Source organism: Corvus brachyrhynchos, unplaced genomic scaffold, assembly GCF_000691975.1.
Source record: "Corvus brachyrhynchos isolate BGI_N302 unplaced genomic scaffold, ASM69197v1 scaffold28, whole genome shotgun sequence".
Classification (NCBI taxonomy): Eukaryota; Metazoa; Chordata; class Aves; order Passeriformes; family Corvidae; genus Corvus; species Corvus brachyrhynchos.
In genome coordinates, this window is record NW_008246058.1 from 1,615,297 (window position 1) to 1,622,181 (window position 6,885).

General features: G+C 42.2%; 1 long non-coding RNA gene across 1 annotated transcript in view; it reads right to left on the reverse strand.

Annotated features, from left to right (window-relative positions):
- LOC108449606 overlaps nt 1-6,885 on the reverse strand; it is a 140,053-nt gene that overhangs the window by 71,090 nt on the left and 62,078 nt on the right. The gene's annotated exons all lie outside the window — the stretch shown is intronic.

Consider the following 6,885-nt stretch of genomic DNA (forward strand, 5'->3'; position numbering starts at 1 on the left):
GAGAACACACATAAATAGTATTCTCTACTAAATGTGACCAGTATTGCTGTGAGAGACATGATGCAGTGCTGGTCAGGGTTCAAGCTGGCTCTGAAAAAGCCAGAGAGGCTGGATAGTCCTGAGTCTTGCAAGCAAAGAAAAGGCTGCAGTATCTTAAATTGTTACTGCTTGCTCAGCTGCTCATTGTTACCCCTCTGCTGAAGGCTGAGGAGCCTGTGCAGAGCTGAGAGGCAACACAGTGCCTACAGCTCAGCTGCTGTCATTCATAGCTCAGCACAAACCCCCTTCATCACAGAGCTGGGGAGTGGTAAAATCTTAAAAGCAGTTTCACCAGGGCTCATATCCTCACTTATCTGACTATCACAGCTGCCTTCTGATACCCCATCCAGACATAATGTGGGTATCTGCCTTGCCCTGATGTGTCATGGATGTACCCTTTTTGGGTACCCAATGCATCTCATTGCTGACAGTGGGACCCCATGTCCAGCAAAAAGAAGACAGGGACCAGATGAAGACTGTTGAGGGAGACATTCATAAGCCAATGTCATTCATAAGTCTGATAGTGTCAGCACCATTTGATTAAACTGGAATTATGGAAAGATGCTTCAGCTCACCCTTACAAAAACGAAAGACAGAAACAAAAAGAAATTAAGTTTTTGATGCTCATATATAGTCATACATACATATATATGTCTATGTAATAAAGTTAAGGCTATGTATACACTATGATAAGAAAATGCTAGCAAGGAAGAAGGTTTAATAGTGTGAGCTGAGCTTTAAAACGTTTTGTGGTTTTTTGGTGGTTTTTTTCACTTCTGGAAAATAGCTTCTGACCTAAAGCCCCTTCATTGAAATATACAAAATTTTCCTTTTAATCTTACATATTGCAATTTGTGAGCTAAAGAGTTTGCAATGTTACTGAAAAAAGAGTGCTTTTAAAGCTCACTGTGCAGCATCCTCTGAGAAGAGTTGTCAGAAATGTTTTGAAAACAAACCTTCCCTTCAATACAGCCTAACATGTGGATGGGTTAGGTATCAACTTGGTTCTGGAGGAAAAAGCATATTTAGGGCTGAGGACACCGTATAATTCCAACACAGAAGCCTAATTCCATTAGAAAATCAAACTTAGTCACAACCTTGACTCCAACCCAAGGTTTGCTCTCATACCTGAAAACCAGGATATCTGCTCTACTGATTTAATCATTTAATCAACTGATTAAGTTGTAGCATAATAGAATCACAGAATGGTTTGGGCTGGAAGGGAACTTGAAGATCATATAGCTCCGACCCCCCTACCATGGGCAGGGACACCTTCCACTAGACTAGGCCTTGAACACTGCCAGGGATGGGGCATCCACAGCTTCTCTGGGCAGCCTGTTCAGGGTCTCACCACTCTCACAATAATTTCTTCCTAACCTCTAATCTAAACCTACCCTCTCTTTCAGTTTGAAGTAATTTTAAGTGGTGTAAACAAAGTTGGGAACAGATCTGGAGGTGTAAATTTGTGCTCATTTCCTGGCAATTCTATTCTTTTTTATGAAAACTGGGTAAGTCAAAGCAGCGTTAGATTTCTTGCACTAAATAGCAAACCCAGAATCCAAGGCTTCGGTTGGATCCACGGCATCTACAAAGCCTTCATTAACAGTGCTGTGAAGCTTTGAAGCTCCGCTCTGCAACTATTAACTGATCTTGTTTAACAAACAGTGCTCCAGGCCTGTGTGTTTTTTGTGGCTGAACAGGTGATGATTTTCTCTTTGCTGCCACCAGTCAAGGACTTTCCACTACCAGGACCCAGGCTCTGGTTCTGGGATCAGAGGTCCAGGCTGTAGCAGGGGAAAGGAGAAATGTTATCTCCATTGATTTCTAGTTCAAAGAAAGCTTTTTGCTTTCACACTTTGAAAAACACAGATTATCAGATCATCCCACAGCCAGGTTAATAGTGGGGGGTTTTTATTTCATGGTGAACATGATTTTTAGGTTTTGTGTTTGTAGGAATAGAAACTGTTCAAACGGCAGTTGCCTCTCTGTATATTCTAAATTCCTTTCCAAGTCTGTAGGCTGCTCATACTGATGGGATTGTTTTCACTGTTTCACACACTTAAAACCAAACTCTGAGGTCCAGTTTTTCCTTAGAAGATGTCATAGGTAAGCTCAGGAAGTGTGTGTTGGGTGAGTGGACAGTGAGGTGGATGGAGAACTGGCACAATGGCAGAGCTCAGAGGGTTGTGATCAGTGGTGCGGAGCCTACTTGGAGGCCTCTAGCTGGAGGTGTCTCCAGGGGTCAGAACTGGGTCCAGTCTCATTCATCTCATTCATCAGTGGCTGGATGAAGTGACAGAGTGGACTGTCAGCAAATCTGCTCTGGTGATGATAGAAAACTGGGAAGAATGGCCTGGAGTGAGACCTGGATAGACTGGAGAGTTGGGCAGAGAGGAACGTAAGAAAGGTCAACAGAGACAAGCACAGAGTCCTGTACCTGGAGAGGAACAATCCCAGGCAGTAGCACAGGCTGGAAAGCAGCTCTGTGGAGAAGGACCTGGGGGTCTTGATGGACAACAAGCTGTCCATGAGCCAACAGTGCCCTTTTGGCACTCAGTGGGATCCTGGTGTGCATTAGGAGGAGCACTGTCAGCAGGTCAGGGAGGTGATCCTGCCCCTCTGCTCAGCCCTGGTGAGGCCTCGAGTGCTGTGTCCAGTTCTGGACTCCACAGCTCAAGAAAGACAAGACAAGGAACTATTGAAGAGGACCAGTAGAGGACTACAAAGAAAATTAGAGGACTGCAGCACAGTTAGTGGAGTGTAGCACTGTTCTTACCAAAAAGAAAGGCTGAATGAGCTTGGCCTGTTTAGCCTGGAGGGGGACAACTGAGAGGGAACGTCATCCATGCATACAAATATCTTAGGACTGGGTGTCAGGAGGATGGGGCCAGACTCTCCTCAGTGATGCTCAGTGGCAGAAAAAAGAGAGACAGGCTCAAACTGAAACACAGGAAACTCCATCTGACTATGATGAAAAACCTTACTATGAGGGTGACAGAGCACTGGAACAGACTACACAGAGAGGTTATGAATCTTCTCTGGAGATATTCAAAACATACCTGGATGAGATCCTCCTGAACTTGCTCAGGTGAACCTGCTTTAGCACGGAAGGTGCTAAAGGATCCAGAGATCCCTTCCAGCTCCAGCCATTCTGTGATTCTGTATGTTGTATTTTAGAGATCAGCTCTAATGCACCAAATAACACGTGCATCCTTGTTTGGGTCATGAAACTCCATCTTATGGTGATGGTCTTTTGATGAGCAGATGGTAAGAGGTATGTATTCGTGCACAGATAAGGTCAGGTGCCAGGATGTACTAAGCATGGCACTGGTACTGCAGGTACAATTAGTCTCAAGTATGCCTGAAAATGACTTTCCAGAAAGGGCAACAGGAAGACAAACAGGATACAAGCTAGGAAAGGTTAAGGATTATTACTCTGATCATAAGCACTGGATTACTTAAAGCTAGTGTAGTATCTGGTCTAACCTAAAAGAATCCTAAAAGGAACACAAATAATGGCTAGGATACGTCACCACATTGAGAAACTGTTTGGAAAGAGACATGTTTTCTGACTGCTCTGTAAATGGTCCCAAGACTTGCATAAAAGCACTAACTAGCATGACTAAACAAACCCTTTACTGGCAAAGGCAAACAAGATAAGGATTTTCTGTTCTGCTGCCATTGAGTCTTCAAAGCAGTCATAGTCTTGACAAACCAAGTTTTGCTTAACCTCCTATTACAGATAAAATAAATGTGTCTAGAAGGAGAATAGATAAAGTTACTATATTTTAACTATAGGAGGAAAAACAAAGTAAGGAAAAACTTCACATACAACTCAAAAGGGTTTGTATTTTTCAGAGTCTATCGTCTGGCAGCTTCTTTCAGAGATTATAACTACTGCAAGGAAACAACTGATTTGTCTCAGAAAGGTAAGAAAGTGTAAGAAGCAAACGGGCAATACTTTAAAGTGAATCCAGGCCTTTGGCATTCACGTCAGTGAACTACCAAGTAATACACACCTCTGAAACCATGCCAGCCTGCATTGTAGCTGCTTATCTAGCTGAAATAGAGCACCGTTATTGTGCTTTTTCTCATGGAAAGAATACCTTTTCATACCTAGATGGCACCTCTTAAATTAACCAGGCAGCAAATGTAACAATGCACTGAATGGATTGAAAAGGGATTTGGCAGATACATAAAAGGGAGATCCAGTGTGGGTCATTAAAGATGATTATTGGGAGAGAGATCCCAAGATGCTGACTGTCAAGGAAGGGTCACCTTGCCTAGTAACCAAATTCCTTACATCCTTTCCTAAAATATTCTCTGGTGGTCAACATAAGAGTCACGACACTGAGCTAGTTAAAGTCTGTCTCATGTGCTTCAGCAGTTTTGCTGCTGCCTCATCTGCTGTATCTCTTGCAGTCCATGAAGATGATTTTGAAATGCTATGTTTCAGTTCAGGGCCTGCCTCTTACTCTGCTCCTGAAATATTTTCTAGTTTTGTTTCTGTTGGGATTTTTGTATTTTGCCTAAAGAGGACTGGTTATAGCATAGAACCACACATTTATAGGGGACAAAAACACCTTCAAGCTGGCATTCAACATATGCCTGACAGTAAAGCAGAAGACAGATGGTTTTGACATAGATATGAGGCCAATGAAAAGAAATTACCGAACTCCCAGTTTAGTTTATCTGCAATTGAACTCTCTTCCAGCATGGAGGAAAAGAAAATCCTTATTTTAATAAATATCATAAAACCAGGCAAATACCTGAGGCTGGAACTTGCAGTTTCTAGTTAGCATTTCAGCAGACTCATCTCCTAGGATAGATGGGAATAATAAAAGAGTTCCACCCTTGTGTTTTGCTGCCCTAAAACCAGGTGAAGGTTGGATTTCACCTCCACAGTGAAACTACCTGCAATAGGGGACCAATCCACATCACTTCATGGCTGTGACTTTCTCCCACAGGATCAATCTCAAGTCACCAACTCCTACAAAAGATTTTGTTCAGGACCTCTCTAAGGGGAAAAAACGGCCTCTTTTTTCTTATTCATCTGTTTTTAAAAAAGATAATCCACTACCACTTCCATATTTACACTTTTACAGTTTCAGAGTAAGCCTTGTTTGTTTATGAGTCAGAAGCTAATAAATATCCTGCTTTTTATGTACTCATAAACTTCCTCAGGACCTCCGCATGGCAAAGCTGACAATCTGCTCGTTCAGGGTTGAACTGGGAAGGGAATTAAGCAAGCTGGAATCCTTTCTCAAAAACCCACTGCTCAGGGAAGTGCAAATAAATGATTGCAACCTTATATTTGCTACCAAATATAGAGAAAATTTGCGATACTTTGCATCCTTTTAATGGAGATAAGGTAGTCACAGAGGAAACAAACTGGAGCTTTTAGTTCAAGATGCACAGGATCCAAGTCAAATCATAGTACCTGAATTTTTTCCCTGTGCCTTGATCCCAGGTTAAATGGGGATGGCTGTTGAAATGCTTGTTTTATGCCTTAGTCTTGAACTCGGAGTTAAATTATATCGCTGTGCAGCAAAAGTCCTTAGTATAAGGCAAAGAGTGTCTCAGCACCAGAGACTTCGTGGCTCTCCTTCATGTTTCCAGATGTGAAATCCCTTCAGCTGGGTCCAAAAGGAATGGGGAAACGGAAGAAATAGAGAAATTGCCCTTATCTTCTTTCTCATTCTCCAGGGGAACAGCTCATCTTGGGCTTTTCTAAGAGCCATTACTCTTCTGAAAGAATAGAAAAGGAGAGTAAAAACTTCCCTTTCCCTCACTGTGAGCTTACCGAGTTTTCTTTTCTCCCTCATGCGAAAAGAACATGGAAATATTAATCCTGAAAGCAACATAACTTCCACTCTTTTTACTACACATTTTCCATTCTACTGTTCACTGCTTTGGGGCTTAGGATTAATCCTAGTATCAGAATTATCTTGAGTCTGTGACATAAAAGCTTGAAAAATGTGACGTCATGCTGTATTTGACAAATATTTGTGTCACTGACTTGGTTACCTGCCTTACATGTTTAGGTTTTTTTAATGCTTTTGTGAAGTGGCAACAGCGACTTGGGCAGCTTGACTCAAGTCTCATCTGCTCTGCCTTTCTGTCATCATCTCCCATATATTTTCCCCATCCTGGTGATCTAAAATTCTCTGTGATATGGGATAGCTGACAGCAAGGAAGCACATGCTTAGAAATAATGTGCATTAATGGAACCATAATCTGTTGGTTATATACCTCCGTCTTCCTTTTTAGTGATTATCATTCCTTTTCTGAGTCACTTCGTCCATTTTTCCTACATTTCCAATTCCCATTGCTGTGTGGGCTTAGGTCTTTCAGTTTTTCTGCCTGAATATTCTGCCATTCTTATTTCCCTTACATTCTTCACCTGTCGATTCTTTCTGCAGGGGTCCTTGGGCAGAAGATTGATACTCTCAGTTAATTACCACACACACTTGCATACTTGCTCACAGTGCTGTCTCTGATCCATGTCCAAAGCACCTCTTCATACTTCTCCATAGTCTGTCCTCTGCATTATCTCCACTAATCTTTGTCCCTGCAAATTTTTCTTCATAGTTACTATTCTGTTTATTTCTCCTCAGACATTTTCTGGAGGTAACTGTGTGATAGGAATGAGGTGCTTTCATTTCACCCCGTATATTTCTTAGTAAGATGAGTAGAAGTTGTCCCTGACTGAACAGCTCCTATTCTCATAGCTGGATGAGCCACTGTTCACTTCACCTCCTGAGGACTTCAGGCCAAGCTCATCCCTGAGATGCAGGAGAGTGAATCAGGGCTTTGCTTATAGAATCCAAAGCTCCAGATGTGGCT